The 19,456-nt window shown below is 43.1% G+C and overlaps 1 long non-coding RNA gene across 1 annotated transcript; it reads right to left on the bottom strand.

Annotated features, from left to right (window-relative positions):
* Nucleotides 1-516: 516 nt before the first annotated feature.
* On the bottom strand, nucleotides 517-17,784 carry LOC117033333 (uncharacterized). Its single transcript, XR_004424871.1, has 4 exons — nucleotides 17,729-17,784; nucleotides 9,138-9,292; nucleotides 8,245-8,474; nucleotides 517-851 (listed from the first exon to the last, which is right to left on the bottom strand). It is a non-coding gene; the product is annotated as an uncharacterized LOC117033333 (long non-coding RNA).
* Nucleotides 17,785-19,456: the final 1,672 nt, after the last annotated feature.

The following is a 19,456-nucleotide window of genomic DNA, read 5'->3' as shown; positions in this document are numbered from 1 at the left end:
AAAATGACCTATTCTTATTTACAAAGTAATTCCTTAAAGAATTAAATATATATATTTTTTGTGTATTTTCACATGGAAGATTTGTTTTCAACAACATGATTGTCACAAAACTTTGTAGTTCGTGTGTGTGTGTGTGTGTTTATGTGTGTGTGTATGTGTGTGTATTTGAGACTTTTCTCTATTCCTATTGTGAATTATCACAGCGTGTTTGGACAGAGATATGGGTTACATGTGTGCATACCACAACCGATTCCAAATGCATTTCTGTTTCGTAGGTTTCTTAATCTAATACAAATAATTTCCCCATGATTCTGGGTTCCATCAATATTTGTCTTCTTAATTTCATTGTAAAAATAAACAATTTTATCTTCAGCAATGAACTTCTTTTTTTTTTTAAATTAAAGTTTATTGGGGTGACAATTGTTAGTAAAGTTACATAGATTTCAGGTGTACAATTCTGTATTACATCATCTATAAATCACATTGTGTGTTCACCAACCAGAGTCAGTTCTCCTTCCATCACCATATATTTGATAGCAATAAACTTCTTAACCAAATTATCTACAACGTCCACAATAATGTCAGATCTTTCACCTTCTGACACAGAAAACTTAGCTGGCTGTATGATTTAATTGGTTTCTCGCGGCCCCCGCCAGCGGTCCGCGGAGGAACCCCCACCAAGGGGACGATTGTTGCACTTTTGTTCACTCGCTGGAAGCTTGGATTCGTAAAAGAAGATTTGTCATAAGAATACTGTTTGATCCAAAGAACGTTTCTGCTTCCTGCGTGGTACCAAACACACCTTCAGCAACGAGTAAACCATCATCCTTAGGCACAGGCTTCATTTTCATCTAAATCGCAGAAGACAAGGAAATAATGAGAAGTGTCACAGGCTGGACAGGGCCTGGGAGACCCAATGTTAACACTACATACAACACGTGCTAGATATTAGGGTGGGCAAAGGCGTTAGGAAAAACGGACAAGTGGGGACCAGGCCTGCACTTCAGTTAATCGTACGGCACCGGTGTGAACGTCCTGGCATCCACAATGGGGTAGTGATTACAGAAGCTGCCAACAGGGGTGAGCAGAAGCTGCTCTGAAGGGCACATGGAGACTCTGAACAACTTCTGAAACTTTTAGTACATCAATTTATTTCAAATAAAAAGTTATACAAAATGTTGACATTTACGTAGAAGTAACTATTTCCTCAGTAGATTCGTGACATATGAATTTCATATACTTAGTGACATCACGAGGACACCTTTGTTAAATGGAAATGTGGGGAAACAGAGTGTATACGGCACACATTCACCATCACCTCACTGAGAAAAGGGATTTATTAATGTTTTTCTTTAAACATACCCTTTTATGATATGTTTCTTCCCTTTATCCTTCTTTCCCTCCCTACCTTCCTTCTTTCTTGTCTTTCATCTTCCTAAATAATAGCTTCCAAAAAAGTTTATTGCAAAATTTGGTGAAATGGGTGAAGGTGGTGAAAAGGTACAGACTTGCTGAAGGAGTAAATAAGTCCTGGAGTTGTAACATACAGCACGGTGACCATAGCCCTCCAGAACTTGTGGACTTGAATGAATATTTGGTCCACCTGTTAATACTGATTTATTGTTTATGTTACTCAAACTTTAAGACTGGCGAGGTCTTTGTCTGAGTCTTCAGATGGCCTTCATTGCTCAAGTATGATCTGCTAAACTATCTCAAAAGTATCTGAAGATTTTCCAGATCACGTTTAGGTAGCAAATGCGTCTTGGGCACACAGTAAGGGCTGATATCCGAAGCCAGGAAAATCTAGGACAAGAGTTGGCACAGAGTGTGATCTAGGAGGCAGAGAGTAGTGGATCCCAGGTTTGAGGGTGAGTCACAGTCCAAGGACTTAGATACACAGCCTGGAAGAGAACTCATTTCTTGAAGACAAAATGCTATTGGTCAGACTATCCTAGTTCCTGATATTGTCAAGTCAGCCATATTTAAAACGTTCAGTCCATTTCTCTATATAGTCATCAGGCAACTTTCCTGATTTGGCAGACCTACCATATACATGTTGTTCTCTAATCTCATACGTAAGATTTAAGTTGGAGCTGGAAGAAATAATTCTTACTTCTTCCTCCAGAGAACAATGAATATTTGCTCCTTTACGTGTTGAGTTAGGGAGGAGGTGCCAAAAGGTGAGGGTAAAGGAAGGAATGAGAAGTGGGGATTTTAATATTGGTAAATAACATTAAACTCCCACTAAACATGGCAAATTACTGGGTCCTCTCAAAGCCCACAGAAGTGAGAGCAAACAGGTTACATGATGGCATAAACCCAAGGAATAACGCATGAAACAGAAGGAAGGATGACAGCAATGAAAATTGGAGGCAGGAAAGTGACGTATGAGAGGCAACTGTCAGTATCCTGATGGTTGTACCCATCTGCAGAAAGCCTACAGGTGGTTTGGGCCACAGAACCCCAGAAATGCTGAGGAATTGGGGGTCACGTGCCCTCAGAAGCTGGGATGGAGGTGGGATAGGGTGAGATCAGAAGCATTGTTTAAAAGTCTGTTCAAGAAGCACCTCATGTTTCTTGTAGAACCATTGCCCCACCTTTCAGGTAAGATGGAAATAAGGGGTTCTCTCACAGCAAGACAGAGCTGGAGCTTTGTTTTAGGAGAGGATGAGGACCCAGGCGGCGAGTGCAGAGCTGACATGGTGTGGGAGGCACTGAAGGACCACATACCGGGGAAGGGAATCCCCAGACGTCCTTCTTAGAACCATGGCAGAGGAACATGAACCCCACACGTAGAATTTTGTGAAATATTTTCCTAAGAAGAATGAGAATCTAAAGAGAAAAGATACTGGTACTGTATCTGGAGTTTCCCTAATGAAATAGCTCAGCCAGACCCCCCAACAGTGAAGCCCATGCGCTGACAAGTTGACAAGCCTCGACATTTACACAGAGCTTCAAATCAGCTTTGAGAAAAAGCATTTCTGGACGTCTGAGAATAGTCTCCAATATGAAAAACAGGCACAGAAGCAAACAAAAGAAATAAAAAGCTCAGAAACTTGTAGGAAACAAAAGTTACAGAAGAAAAGTTCCAAAAAATGATATTTTCAGGGCAATAAGAGAAGATAAAGCATACCTAAAGTAAGAATGAGAATTTACACAAAACAGAAGGGGGGTTTCAAAGAGCCAAAAAAGATTTCTTGCATATTAAAATTTGACAGAATGTATAAAAAGTCCTATAGACAGATTGGAAGAAAGTCTTGTGAAATTTCCTAGCAAGTAGAACAAAAAGAAAACGGAAAATAGGAGAAAAATGGATAAGGCTATTAGAAAATCCAACAAGAGGTCCAATGTCTAATAGGAGATCCAGAAAAAGAGAAAAGAATCAGGAAATTATCAAAGAATTAAATTTAAAATGTTCCCCAAACTGAAAGACACAGGGTCACAGATTAAAAACCCTTCCTGAGGGCCCATCAAGACATGGAATCCTGAATTTCAAAACACATTGGAAAGGTGGTAGACAGGTCGCATGAAAAGCCTGAGGAGCCAGAAGCCCAGCGAGCTTTCACGTGGCAGTACTGTGTAGGAGTCACAAGAGAAAACACTTCCCACGTTGTGAGGACTTGGTTTCCAACCTAGAATTCTGTCCAGTTAGACTGATAGTGAAGAATGAGAGGAAGAATGGAGAAAGTTACAGACATGCAAGGTGCAGGAGATCCATTAATCACACACCATTGCCCCCACCTTCCTCATGAACAGAATCACAGTTTTGCTTATGACAGTAAAACTCCCAGAAAACAGCTACAACATCTAGGAGCGTCTGTTACCTAAATCAGCCAGTGAGGTATACGTGGAATTCTACTGCAGTTACTTCCGAATGAAAGGACAAAGATAGGTAAGGAGAAGGTTTGGTTCCCTCTCCCTGGACACAGATGTGATGACACCATCAAAACATGGAATGGACTTAACACCTTGCTGACGCAGCAGACACCACATTACCCTGAATTTCCTACCTTCATGCTTCTTGCCATGGGAAAAACAAAACCGAAACTCTCTGTTGCAAGCAGCCAAATGCAACCCTGACATGTGTGTCAATAATTAGCCTCATAGGCATTCTTTCTCTGCAGATACTAATGGATTGGCCCCACCCAAACTTAAGTGGTAAACCGAGATGGGAAAAGGGCCTGGGATTCAACCTAGGGAACAGGCGAAGGGATTGTCCATCATGACGGGAACGCAGCTCCCCAGACAGTCACAGTGCAACAAGCCTAGAGGGAAACTGGCCTAGGTTGGCCAGGAAGACCTGCGGTTCCAGCGGGATGTTCCAAGGGACAGACAGGATGCAGAGTCTCCCTGATGGAGAGCTTGTTCTTCTGCTAGAGTCTGGACCTGAATTAGAAATGGAACAAACTATGAAAATAAGCAAATAAGACAATTATTAACTCCAGGGAAAACAAACAAAAATATTGTACAAGACGGGGCTGCAGCGGTATCTATAAGCCTCAGTTGTGAATATATTTACATAGTAATCATAATGCAAATATTGGGTATTTTCTCTCAAAATATAACTGGTTTTGGAGGCTGGGTGGGGAACGTGGCTGTATCTGGAGTAGGATAAGAAGCCTAAATCCTCATCTTCAGAAACAGAAAAGTCACCAGATACTCTCTCAACTAGAAACACAAGAGCATCAGTGTAAGAATGTAACGCAGAAATATAGAAGCAAACACAGATGAACAGTAACTATTAGAATCGACAGCTAAGAATGGAAAGTGGCTGCTTCTGGAGCTAGAACAAATGTCCGCGGAGCATTGACCTCAAAACCTTGTAAAACTGCTTGATTTTTTAAAAGTGAGGTGAATGTATAATTTTGATTTTAAAAAGTCAAAGGGATATATTTTGGAGGTGCTGAGCTTAGGTTTAGTTTATTTTCATACCTTCATTTTTCCCCCTAAAATATGGAAGGATGTGTTTCCCTTTTCATCATCTGAGCAGATCACTAATTTTCAGTCTCATTCACTTTGGCATAATATTTCTGGTCTAGTGATAAACAATAAAAATAAAAGAACACAGAAAGATAACATCAGATTTCCAAGTGCAGCTTTTCTGAGCTAAGATGGCTACAATTTTTGAAGCATAATAAAGATGCATAATTAACATGTGTATAAGAAATGATCACGGGATTGTCTGCCCATTTGTATAATAAAATATAATCCCACTGAAATGCACACCAACACCAAGTTCCTAAGCGTTGTTTGAAATACAAAGTGCGACTAAGGCCTCCTTGTCCCCCGCAGGTGTCCCCTTGAACGTGTTCTATTCATTCTGTGAGTCTCACAGGAAGTGAGGACGTAGGTGTGGCTTCTCCGATCCCTGGCCCGGCACCCGCGTATTCCCACGCACTGAAGTTGCTGCCCACGTCACTTCCGCACCTTCCTGAGGCTGAGGTCCCCCTTTCCTCGCCGCTCATCAGGCAGGGCTCAGTCTTTGCTCCTAGAAGCTGCCCACGTTTCTCTGCATGCTTTTCATGTGACCCCTCCTGACGTTCTCCGTGGGCTTCGCACTCACCCACGCAAATGACTATGTCCCTTACATTACTTAGTTATCTTCTGTCTCTGTCTCTTACTAAATAATAGATGTTACAAGATTGTCTGCAAGTTAAAGAGGGCATGTGATGTGAATCTACTCTGCAGATGAAAACAGTTTGGAAGTATCAGGCTCTTGCTTAGATGTCTGCAGGTCATCACTGAAGCGAGGTGGTATTACGTGTTCTTCTTTATTTCCCAGTTACTGGATATTCTACTTATAAATAATTATACAAATAGAAAGGAACTCCTTAAACATACTCAAACTAGTTTAAGGATTTCACTTCTAAACCTGTGAGTACAAAGCTCCGTGTCAGCTTGTGTACGTCTTGCCCTCTCATTGTGCAAAGCCCATTGGCAGCTCATGAATTTCAATGGTTCTACAGTTTGTCAGTGAACCCTGGCATCAGGCTGAACAACAGCTACGTCTATACAGATGGTGAACTGTTAGCATGTGAAAGACAAATGAAAAGGAGCATTAAAACTGACAGAAATCAAATATTCACCTGGGCTACTATCATACACCTCCCCTTCCTCTAATTATGTAACTTAGGTGTAGCACAAAGACAGCCTAAAAGATGGATTTCCAGCATAACGTTTTAACCTTGGGAAGGAGCTCATGTCCGTCCTCCTATTCTCCAGATTTCAGGGCAATTTACCACTGCTGTACACCACTTCTTGTCACTCACTCAAGCTTTTGTAAGTATTGCATTAAATCAAAGCTAAATAACCTCCATATATATGCACATACATACATAATATGTACATACATGTACATATATATTTTTTAAAGGCATGCAGAAAAGAAAGAACAGGACAAGTAAGTCAGGTCTCTTTCCAGAATACAGAGCAGCAGCCTGACGGGCACATGGAGGGTGTGACCTAATAACAGAATTAGGGGACAGGTCATCAGACGTGAGTTCCTACGTGATGCAGCCTAGTTCTGGTCACTCCACCATCAAGAACTGGCTCCTTGAGGACTTCGTTTTTAAATCTCCCTTGTATCATACAAAGAAAGGTCCCTGGATGGAGTCTCACGGGAAACTAACATCATCATAAGACAAGTCTTAGGAGGAATTCGCCACCAGCTAAGAAACATTAAATTACTCTGGAAGCAAGGTCGCGTTGGGAGGGTTTGCTGAGAGACACTCTGGGAGGGGATCAAAGTAAAATGTTTCCCCTTCATAATTTGCACAGGGCTAGTCCTACCTCTGTCATCCCGAAAAAACAACCAAGTTAAGCATTAGCTGTCTGGGTAATTTGCTTTTTCTCTTCGCACTCTGAACATTCAGTTGTTTCCGGAACGATGACTGCAGCTGGGGACTCCAATGGAATTAGGGTCACTTTGGTGCCCAACACTGTCTAATTTAAAAGGCGGCACGATTGCCAGTTAAAGCCAAAGTGCTCATTCCTGGGGGAGGGGGCATTATTTAGTAAATACCTCATTATTTTAACATTTCTCAAGTCCCCAAATTATTTAACCCTTTCTGAAATCGTGACAATGTCAAGTCAGCATTTTATCATCACTCACAAAAAGATTTTGATCTAAACTAAATTTTTACAATTCATCATTTACACTGAAACTAGCAGACCAAACACTATCATGGTTTTAAAAAGCCCACATTTAATTTTATTTCAAAATACAGGCCTGTAAACCCTTACTTTAAACCCTTGGAGTCAGATGTGTATCATATTCAGATTTTTTTTTTTGATCTTAGAAAAGATACAGGGTACACGTCCTGTGCATGGCATGGCCACCTGGAGAGTCTGGTAGTCAACAGGCACCCAGCAGACGTGTGACAGCCACACTGAGAAGGCTGGACAGAAACGAGGGAGGTTCCCACTGCCTGGAGCAGGTGTGACTGTCTAACGACTTGGGAGCGGCCCAGGCTCGCCTCCAAATGGGCAACTACACATACACACAAAACCGTTTTGCAGGGCATTTTGGACTTCCGAATTGCAGATGACAGGTTGTAGACCCATATTTTTATTGCTGCTATGTATGAGGAAGGCACTTAAGGAAAAAAAAGAACACTGAACAAATATGCAAAGTAGTCACCTTACTTTCTAAAACACTTTTAAAGGAGGGGAGCAAGCAAGTCAATGAAATCATAAATAATTTTTTGAGCATTGGTCCTACAGGTGCTGTTATTCAAAAGACAATAATGGAAGCAATCGTGAGGCAGGCAAGTGAGTTCATTGACTGTAGAGACATAAAATGTAAATTCGACTAAATAAATTTGACTTTAGCTGTACGGATTTATACAAGAAGAAAACCTAGGGAACTTGGAAAACCACTGTTTCAGAAGAATAAAGTATATTTAAGAATACACATGGTTAGCCACCCAAATTAATGCAACTATAGCAAAAGAAAAATACCTAATGGTCATTCTGCTGATAGGGGCTTTTAGAGTGAGCATAATTGTGTGAATTATTAGGTGTTAGGGTTACCTTGGCCTGTTCTATAACTTATTGGTACTACAGTAAATAAATAAAGACAAAAACCAAACAAACAAAACAGGGCTTTGGGACAAGATAATGTTTTGCTCTTTCAAATAGAGACTAATTCTTGGGGAGGAAAAGGGCAGGGAAGGGCAGCAAAACTCAGTAACTTTGTGTGAATAAAACTGGAATTTCTACATTAAAATATCTGTTAAGAATCACCTGATTTGATGATAGCAGAAGACCAATTTCCATAGAAGAGAGGAGAACGAAAGAAAACACTCTGAAGTAGTTGAAAACTAAGTTCTGGAAAGGCTGTCTGGGCTGAGACTGACTTTCAAAGTCCGAGCTCAAGAGTGGACACAGCTGACCACGCCCACACAGTGGCTATCTCCAGGTTCACGCCACGAGAGCTCCATTGTAGGACGCGTCCTTCCACAGCGGCCCAGGTCCTGCACACACACAGACATGAGAAGTTAAAGCAACCACTGAGTCCAGAGAGTTAAACTTGGCTTTGGCCCAGCACCATGATTTCCACTCAGCTTTTAAACTATTTTTAACTCTGTTATAAAATACAGTGCACTGAGAAGCCACATTGTAAGCAAGGGTCCGCTTAAAATACTGAAAGAAGTGCTAGACATGCCATCTGGAAAACCCAAAGGGCAAAATGGAAAGGAAGAGCCACAAAAGAACGGGAAGAGCGCAGACCTGGGAGTTACAGAGCGAGCAGGTGGCCAGGGGAGGTGGTGTTGTCAACGTCTCAGATTATTGCATTTCTCATGAGGAAAGACATCATGCTCATCACAAATGCAAAGGGGAGTCAGACAGCAGAGCCCACGCGTGCGTACACACACACACTCACACGCTGGTGTTCCCTGACTTTGTCTGGGGTACTCATTGGCAGAGACACTCTCATTACTGTCAGAACTCAATTTTCATGTTTTTAGGGTGTACATGACCCAGATTGGTTTGCAGATTATTTAAACGTTTTTTTTTTTGTTGTTGTGTTTTTTGCAATTTTCAGGTGCTGTCACTCATAAAAAGAAAAAGGGAAACTACGTTGTTTGCCACACTTTACTGCTCAATGCCACTTGGTGTATTTGTAAGCGTCTTACTTGCACGTTGACACTCCGAAAAGGCGTCCTCTTCTGTCTTGGCTTCACTTTTGCTTGTCGTTTAGGGAAAGTCCTTGGCAAGTAGCCAAGCGGTGCCACATCACCGGAAGGGAGCAGTCAGCCCCGGGTTTCAATCCAGAGCAGCCTCCGGATTCCTGGGTAAACAGCATCACAGCTTCCTGAGTTTCCAAATGTGGTGAAAACCCACACAGGGAGCCTGGCCTTTTCCAGCCTTTCTGCTCTGTATGCACTTGACTGTCTTTGAACTGGACTCAGATGAAGAAACTGTTAGCAAGTTTAGAACTCAAATAAGATGAAGTACAAAGATCACAGTATTATAATCAGTATTTTACACGTACCATAGGCCCAGACAAATTATCAAATTTAAAAGCTAAAATCTGTTCTAATAAGGCGATTACAGAGGTTGCATATATATATGTACATATACACATATGTGTGTGCATATATACCTATATACACATATACGTATCACTGCAATCATAAATATGAAGGTAAAATGTTAGCTTATTAGAATGATTTCTAAGTTACATTTCAGGACCATTGAAAGCAGGTAGGCTTAACAATAGGAGACTGGTTCCCCTCTGTTGCTCTTCAAACAAGGGTATTTCCAAGACAGCATTGTGTTGAAGAACTGAAAGAGAACGTTTTGTCTTTACAGCCCTAGAAAAGAGTTACACGTCTTTTTCTTTTCCTCCTTGTCCTTTCCCTTCCCTAGTTAGAGCTTTTCATCTGGACTTTGCCTCCTAATGAGGTCTTCCCACTCCTCCCAGCCCATCTACAGAATTCTCAATGACACTGAACAGACACAAACACGCCACCTGATTGAAAGGCTTTCCTGCTTCTCAGTGCTCCTAGACTGAGGACCAAATTGTAACCCTGGTCTGCAAGGCACCGAGAGCCTGGCTGCTTTCCAGGTGCCTCACGCCTTCCCACAGACAGCACTGCTCTCAGTCTGATGGGAAGGCTGACGCTGTAACCAGATAGCCCATCATCAAAAACGAACTTAATAGAGAGTCTGGATGTCTACCGCTGTGACCGCAGACAAACAGAAACTACAAATGTCAAACCCTGATGGGAAAAGGTCTCAGGTGACTTGTTACGTAGAAAAGGGAACAAGATTTGGGATCTTTGAGACTCATTTTTGCCACAGTGGCTGCATGAACTTGGACAAGTCATTTCATGTCTCCAAGCCTTGGTTTCCTCATTTACAGATATCGACAATATTAACTCTTTATCGCCACTGATTGCTCTAAAGATGAGATAAGTCTTAAGAAAGCACATCAAAAACTGTAAAGTGTTTCACAAGCTCTCTCAGCATTGCTGCAAAAAGCAAAATGCATCTTCTCCCTTTGTTGTGTAAAGTAGCCCCATGACATATGGTACCCAATGAAATCACTGTTGTCATTGCTGTTTTGCTATAAATGGAGCACAGCATCCTGGCAGGATGAGCACCGAGCTTCATAAACATCTGGAATGAAGAAATACACTCACCAGCACTAATGAGGCCCTTTGTTTCTGTCCTGCCCCCATCTTTTTGCCTTCACGTGGGACATAGACTGTTCTGATGAAAAGAATCCAAACCGTGCCAACTTTGGTGTTGTTATCATGTTAAGTTATATCCAGCTGGGCTCACGGGTGAGGACTGGGGTCCACACAGCAAAGTTAAGGAAGTATTCAGGGCTTCTTGGCCAATGCTCTGTTGGATTTTGACTTGATGACAAGTTTGGACAGACAGAGGTTTGTAATTGGGCTAGGGATGGTAACCCAAACACTTAGACATCATGTTTTAAATAAATTAAGTAACATTGTGGGTTCCTAAAAATTGGGCTATGAAGTTTTGCTGGAAGAGCTTAACAAAGAGGCAAGACCACACCCCTTTCACATGAGAGCAGAAAGCAAAGTGGGTTCAAGGTTCTTAAACATTAAAGGCATGGGCAAGACACTTCTCATCACTGAGAGGCTCGCAACCACACCAACTCGGCTGTCACTGAAATCTGCCAAAAACATGGGGAAAACATATTAAAAACACATCTTTAATATTATCATTGAGCTGGAAAGTGAGTAAAAAAATATTGAGAAACCAAAAAGTCGGTGAAAGCAGGAAGCTGTAACTCTCAAGTAGGCAGCACTAGAGATCTTGAGTTTGGGGTCATGGCTGCACACGGCACAGACAGGAAGCAAGCCATGGTGCCATCCAAGGCTGGACGGCCAGCAGCACTTACCAAGGAGGGACAGCCTCAAATGCTGACATTACAGGAGAAGAAAGGCTTAAGACTGATGAGCTGAGCCTCTAATTTAGGTAGGGTGAAAATAATCGAAAAAAAACACAAAGAAAGAAAAGCAAAGAAAAAATATTAACAAAATTTAAAAATCTAGAATAGAGAGGATTATGATCTAAAGGCTAAAAAAAGAAGTAAAGTTGAAAAACTTCTTGTATGATTGATTCAGAAAATTCATAAGGCACAGATTAAGTAATACTAGGAATGATAATAAACCCAATAACAAAATCTAAAGAGATTAGAAGATAAGAATATAAATGACTCTATGCCAATAAATTTGAAAACTTCAATGAAATGTCTGTATTCCTAGAGAAATGTAATTTCCAAAATTGACTCAAGTAGAAACAGAAAACTAGAATAGTCCTATCACCATTACAAAGTTGAATCACTAAATATTGTCCCACAAAGACTCTCCAGAGTCTAATATTTTACAGGTGAGTTATACCTAACTTGCAAGTAGCAAATAATGCCACATTTACCCCAAATAGTCCAGTATATATACATACATACATATATATATGTATAAAATGAATGATCTCAAATCACTTTATGAAGGTAGCATAGGCTTAATTTTAAAAATATGCAAAGAAAAGATCACATCTGGCTAAGGAAAGGAGCTAAAAAAATTGTAACTAAAATATTAACAAAAAATCCAGCAACATACATATGTGTATATTTACACATGAAAAACCAAAATCAAGTTGTATTTTTCCTAGAAGTACAATCTATTTAAACATTTTAAAAACCAAACAAAATAATTAACCAAATAATTATTTTAATTTGGAAAATCATGTGATCATCTCAACAGATGAAGAAAATTCATTTGATAAAACTTTATATCTAATTATTCTTTGAAAAAAACAAAAACCTCTTAGCTGAGTAAAAACAAGTATAGTGAATACATGCATCTATTACAATTTTTTTTTGGTTCTGCGTTAAATGCACTAAGATAATAATAAAGGGACATTTTAAAAAAGACATAAACTGAAATGACAGGGAAAGTAGGGGTGGGGACAACAGCTGGGTGACCATGTGTTCCAGTGTGCCCGGCGGTGCATGTCCGTGCCTGTAACCCTAGCACCATGACTAACAGTTTCCCATTTCACAGTGAGGCCTTGGTTTGGGTGGTAACTCGTAGAATCATGACTAGGAAAAGCCAAGTTGTCTTAGTCGCACAGCAGATTTAAGACAAGCAAATGAAGAACATTATCCCAGAAAACTAAATCCCAAGCAGCAACGAGGAAAGAGAAAAAGAAACCGAATCTACACAGCTGAGACCAGTTGTCTCTGGAAGTGGACAGGAGGGCCCCTGGGATTCCAGTCACTTGCCCACTTGCACCGAGAGCCACCGCCACCCTTCCTGCATCACTTGCTGGCCTCCAAGCCTGTTTTCCTCCTCCTACCCCAAATTCAGTAGCTTAAAGGAGCGCAGACTTATTACCTCACAGTTTCCATGGGGCAGGAGTCTGGCCTGGGGTTAGCTGGGTCCCCTATCCGGGGCTCAGCAGCCTGAAATGGTGGTTGGCCTAGCCATCTGGGGTGTGGGGTCCTCTTCATGGAAGGAGCTGGAAATAGCGGTGGAAGCAGTCAGACTAAAAGGATGCCTAAGCCCTCGTAAGGGTTGTGGTCTGTTCGTGAGAGCACAGAGAAGCCCTGACTGTTTGCAAGCAGGGAGGATGCAGTCAGGTTTCATCAGGTTTCATCACTCTGGCTTTAGCATGGAGATTGGATTGGACAGGCTCAGAGGAGGCGATTTCAGGGCCCAGGTGGTAGTGATGGTTTCTCTGCGCAGCATGGCGGCAGTTCAGATGGAAAGAAGTGGGTGCGAAGGGACACATGAAAGAAATGGAAGTAAAGGAACGTGAAGATTGAGGAGATTCGGGGCAGAGAGGTCAGCGTCATCAAGGGTGAACCCTAAATGTCTAGCTTGCACAGTTGCGGGGGCAGGGGGTGATGGTGTCACCCACTGAGGCAGGAAGCACAGCAGAAAGAACTGAGCAGGAGGGAAGACATGGGTTTGTCCAAATAGCAACTCTGACACCCCTAAACGATAATGCTGAGCAGGTGTTAGGTCAGACAGCAGGAGCAGCCTGGAAGGTTCCCACACTTAAATACCGAGTAGACAACGCTGACAAAGGGCGGCTAACACTTCACAGAAGCCTGCGGTTCGGTCTTCCCCAGTGGAGAGCCTACCCAGGAAAAATGACTATGAGATGGACAGAATAAGGAAGAGGAGACGCAAAATGGCTTCAAGGCGCCCCAACGACGATAGTCGGCCCTTAAATAATCCCTGTGGCGTGGACGGTTTCCGGCAAGTCCCTTAATTTCTCCTAATGTTCTAATTTGTTAAATGGAGCTAATAATGCTGACCTGCCCCAAGGATATGTGCTGAAAATTAATTTACCATTTGGAAAGACTGAGAGCACTAGTGATAACTTCACATTTTTTATTATTGTTACCATAATACCCAAAAGCTCATGCCAAGACAATCAAAAACATCCAGGAAAAGACAGCAAAAAAAAAAAAAAAAAAAAAAAAAAAAAAAGTACTTTTCCATGTGCCGTATGCATCTAGGATTGTGAGGAGGACCATCAATGGTCATTTCGGTGAAAACTGAGACTATCAGGGGTTCCCTTACTGTTAGTGGCACTTAGCCTTTGGCTCTCCTTACACAGGGGCCTGTAGTTTACATACCCCTGCGTTTTGGGTGCGTTTATATTGAACGGTTCTGAGTACAGAATCTGGCCCTCAAGGGGGTTCCTTTTCCCTCCAATATGGAATCCTTGTGTGTCTAGCTCTCAGCTAGAAAATCAACGTCCAGCGAAGCCAAGACCTTGCCCTAGTCAGATACTGGAGATGACTTCCTCACTGCCTAGTCCACCAGGGCCTTTTGTTTTTTATCTTCACTCTTCATAGCATTTAACCTGCCCAACCACTTCCTTCTTTTTGGAATTCTTTCCCCAAGGTCTATGATGACATACTCTTTACTTCTCCTGCAAACTCCATAACCATTCTCTTCAGTCTCTTCTGGGAAAATTGTTTTCTTTCCAAATCCCAGATAGTGCTGTCTTAAGGCTTAGCCCTTAATTTTTTTTCTCACTCTAAAACACTGCTCTGGTTTCTCACAGGCGATGCTCTGGTCACACCAACATGAAATAGCAGCAAAGGACAATAGAGATCATTGTTGAGTCCGTTTTTCAAAACCCATAGCAGTGGGTTATTTTATCAATAAAAACACTTTCAAAACACATCCAGAGTCTGATGCCTTCTTTTCACACCTGCTTCTGCCAGCCTAGAAAGGCCACCCTGGGTTATTCTAGGGGCTTTGGCAAGAGTCTCTCTACTGTCACTGTTTTTTTGTTTTGTGGGGTTTTTCTTTTTTTCACTGACAAAATCTACTCTCAAAAGAAAACAGTGTAACTTCAGATCATGTTTTACCTCTGTTCAAATTCATGAAATGGCTCCTCACTTTATAAAAATAAAGGGCCATTTTTCTCATACGTGGTCTACGGACCCCTGCGTGATGCATGGTGGGGCCCCTTCATTCCCTGATTTCACACCCAAATGCTCCTGTGCTCACTCAGCTCACTCTGGCCTCTGGTCCCCTTGATGTGTCTCCGCATGTCCTCCACACATAGGGACACGGTGCAGTCCCTGCCCTCACCATCTCTGCTCAGGTATGAGGTGTCTCCACAGTGACAGGTGGCCGCGCCAACCGTCTCATTTAACATCGGGTTTTGTCTGCGGCCAGCCCCTCTGCCCCTTCCTGTTTTCATCCGCTGACATCTCACACATTAGGTTTACTTTATTTTCTGCCCCACGCTGGACATGCCGGCTCTGAAGGTGGGGACCTCGCCCTGTTCAGCGCAGCCTCTAGCAGGGTGAGGAGCACAAAGCAGGGACTCTAGACATTTCTGCTGAGTGGAAGGAATGGGAAAACACATTTCAGAATAAAATAAAAATCTTTGACTCTCCGGAAAAGCCAGCTCTCAGAAGAATGCGCTCCCAGGATCCTTGCCAGTTGGGAGTTTCCTCCTCCACTGCAGAACCCTTCGGCCACATTTCAGATGAAATGAGCTTCTGCTGACAGACTTTGGAATATATGCAGCATTTGCAACAGTGTGTTTACTATTTTCCTAAATACCGCGCCATCAGCTTCCAAGTGGACTTATGGGGCATCAAGGTCGCGTATACAATGGATTCAGCAGCAAGTGACAAGCCAGGTGTCCATTCTTAGTTGTCCCCTGCCTCTAATTAGCTGCAAACTAGAGCTAGTCCATGGAGTTCTGCAGCCCAGCTTCTCCAGCTGTAAAAGAGAGCTTTGGTCTGGGTGGTCTCCAGCATTCCTTCCAGCATGAAGATTATGTTTTGTTTTGTTTTTTTCAAAAGGCAATAAGCCCTAAACAGAATTAGAACTTATCCCAGTAACTCTTGGCTTTCATGGAACTTCCTGGGTTATTTTATAGAAACTGAAGTCCACAAGGGTGCCATCCCACAAGGGAACCGTCCGCAGATAAATAGCCCGGCCCACCCTAATTCATCTGTCATTCAAGGACATCTCAGAAGGAGAAGCAAGCCAGGGGTTCCTTACATAATTAACTCATGGCTGATCAGTGACCTTTGTTAGCCAGTGAACTGGCCTTGAATCTCATAATACATATTTTATCAACTGATTATCAAAGAGCCTGAAATCCAAGGTAAAGGGGCTTATGGTGGGCGTGGCCTCTTCATGACGCTTGGGTCTATTTCCTTCAGATGGTTGAGCTGTCTGATTCTTCCTGGGTCTCTAGCTCTCTGGACCCGGAAGCCCCGCTAGGCGGCTGATGGTGCCAGTGAGACAGGGCAAGAAGGAGGAGGTACCTACTGTTTACCAAGTGTTTACCCCGTGCCAAACTCCCTACCTGCAGGTAATAATTTATGCCCAGTTTACAGTAGTGTTGGTTTCTCTTAGTTTGTCAACTCATGCTTCTTTATAGAACAAAATCAAACTCCCCAAATTTCCTGGAAAGTCAGAAAGGTTCCCTATTTCTTAAGGATAATGGCAGAGGTAGTCGGAGCAGAAGAATTACATTTTAGGTACATAACCCAATGTTCGTGTAATGTCTTTTTAGACTACGTTTCAAGGAAAAGAAAATAGTCACGGGGTCCCCCACACAGCTTTCTCACTCCTAGAGGAGCCTTTCTATCATCCGGTGAGCACCGTACCACTGCAAATGGCTGCCCAGCCTGGGAGCGGTGTGGCCGCACTCTGTGAGGCACCTAGGTAATTCCTGTGCAAGGAGGGGAAGGAGGACCACAGAACTAGCTCCAGGGACACAGAACAGGCATCTTCACCACATGAGGTTTCGCAAGAATTCGGGCTTACTCAGTTGATTCGTTCAGCAAACATTTGAATTGTCCCACAGATTATTCTGTCCCCCCATACCCCCGGCCCTGTCCTTGCAGCAATGTGGCACCTGCAAACTGCCCTAGACCCAATTCTGGGAGGGACATTGGAGGACCCTAGAGACTGGGCTGTGGCAGAAGTAGAGGAAATTGCAGAGACAAATAGACAGTTGCAGAAATTCGTCAGTATCTTGGCAAACCGTCTTTTGGTTAATCACCCCTTTAGTGAATTGGTCATTTGTTGAATTGATTTTCAGTTGATTGGTGTTTGGCAAGTTGGTTACTCAGCAATGGGAAATTGATTTTCAGAAAATGGCTCTGAGGCTAGCGCCATGTGACTCACTTCTGGGAATACAGGGGCATCTCCTCACCCTCGAAGCTTCAATGGAGGAGCTCCACGGTCTCAGATGCCACCACGAGCACGGGTCAGTGGGGGAAGGAGAAGCCCGAGCTGGGAAAGCTTCTGAAGGGTGAGCAGATGTAGATCAGGAGAAAAGTGGGAACATGGTGCAGACACATGAGCAAGTGGGGGAAGGCAGGTTGGCTGAGCAATGGGAAAGGCAGTGGCTGGTGGGGTGACAGCAGCAGTGGCAAGAACACAGTGCCCTCAGGGGCGCTCGCTCACTCTGGAGCAATGGCAGGCGGGGGCTGCTTGGTTTTACAACTTTCATTTCAGCAGGTGTCTCTGGATGCAATCCAGAGAATCATGGGGCAAGGCGTAAGGGCACCGATTTAGGAGGAACAAAGTCATCCACATGCAAGACGACGGCAACTGTGACTGGAGAGCAGGAAGTAGAGATGTGGAAAAGTGGAGGGACTGAGAAGTGTTTGTAAGAAAAATGGGTGATTCTTAGAGATGAAGGGGTCATGCCGGGTGAAAGGGAGGGCTACGAGAAGGATACTTACTGTATCGCAAAAAAGAATTTTCATTGCAACAACGAAGATGCCTTTTGCTGAGCACCAGGCCCTGTGCCAAATGCTTCTCGTCCATGCTTGTCACCAGTTCATCCCAAATGCAAACCTGCAATACAGGCCCAACTGTTAACTCCATTTCAGAGATGAGGAAACTGAGGTCTCGGCCACTGTCGTCCATTAGCAAAATAATGTGAGCCGTGTACCTAGTTTAAAATTTTCTATAGCCATGGAATGGAGGTAAAATGAAAGAAATGAAATTTTCATATTTTATTTAACCCAAAATATAAATATCATTGCAACAGTTAATCTATAAAATGATTAATGATATATTTACATTTTTTCCATTTTAAGTCTTCCGAATGCATTGCATATTTTTTACACTGATGGCACATCCCAATTTGGATGCCAGCTTTTTATCAGAAGTGGTTGATCTGTGTTTAGATTTCACAAAATTTACAGTTGAAAAAGTTGATTCCCATTCCCAAGTTATTCTAAACACATTTAAAATTTTTCCAACAACTGAATTGTGCCTCAGCTTTTAAATTTAAATTAATTAGAATTAAATAGGACTAAGTACTGAGTCCTCAGGGCACCAGCATCGTTTGAATGCTCCGCCTCCACCTGCCGAAGCTGCTGCTCTGGCGGGTACAGGCCAAGAGAATGTGAACTTGTTTCTGAGAGTGTTTCCATCCTGAGTCGCAGGGCTGGGGCTTGTGTCCAAGAATCTGACCTGCGTGCCAGTCGCACAGTGTCGGTGACCTGCCATCCCTGCCCAGCCTCAGCACCAGGCCTCACATCTCTTTATAAGCGACTCCTGACCTGGGAGATCTTCCCTCTCCCTGAAGATGTCAGCACAGGCTCCTCCCATGCCTAGAAGAGCGTCCTCTCTTTGGGTGGTTTTCTCTTCCTCCTGCTTTCACTTCAGCTTCAATGCCAGGAGTGCATAGCGGCCTGTCCGGTACCCCCAAACGAAAGTGGGTTCTCCTTGTTATTACTCCCAAAGCTCCATGAAGGCATGGCACTCATCTAACCATGGAATTATAAAAGCAAGCTTTTAATGAATTGTGTTTCAGGCTTTCTCCTCCCCAGGAGTGCAGGTTTCAGGGGCAGAGATTTTGTACTTGGTACAGATTGGAATGGTACGAGTGCTTCATAAATATTTTGAAAAGAATAAAGTACTTTTGAGACACCCAAGTGAGTGTAAAATAGAGGAGGAGCTGACCCTCTGGGCTGAAGCTCAGGGGATGGCCAGGCCCATGTACACACCGGAGGGCGGTTCACATGTGGGTGGTGAGGTTGCTGGGGACAGCTGCTCATATGACATTTTGGACAGTTGTTTGCAGATCTCGCAATGAATAAGAGAAAAGCTAAAGGTTAAACTGGTGGGAAAGAAAACTCATACGCTATTAAATTAAAGGGGGTAACACACAGCCTCAAAAATATCAGTTTGGGGGATGAAACTGAAACCTACGTAGCTGAGTGGGATTAGAGTCTGCACCCCTCAAAGTCCCTATCTGGGGCCAATCCAGAAAGCTGGGGTGTCTGGGGCATGATCTGGGACATGTGCCCAGGTTGTCCCAGCCTGACTTCTCAGACTGTAGCAGCACAGCCCACATCACTCAACTTCAACCTCCAACCAGGACTGAAGGACAGACAGTGACACTGTGTTGACCCGGGGGGGCCCAGTGCCCCTGTCAATCTGCCACACGGGGGACCAGT

Source organism: Rhinolophus ferrumequinum, chromosome 13 (assembly GCF_004115265.2).
Source record: "Rhinolophus ferrumequinum isolate MPI-CBG mRhiFer1 chromosome 13, mRhiFer1_v1.p, whole genome shotgun sequence".
Taxonomy (NCBI): Eukaryota; Metazoa; Chordata; class Mammalia; order Chiroptera; family Rhinolophidae; genus Rhinolophus; species Rhinolophus ferrumequinum.
The sequence above is the reverse complement of the archived record's forward strand: the minus strand, read 5'-3'. Positions and strand labels throughout refer to the sequence as shown.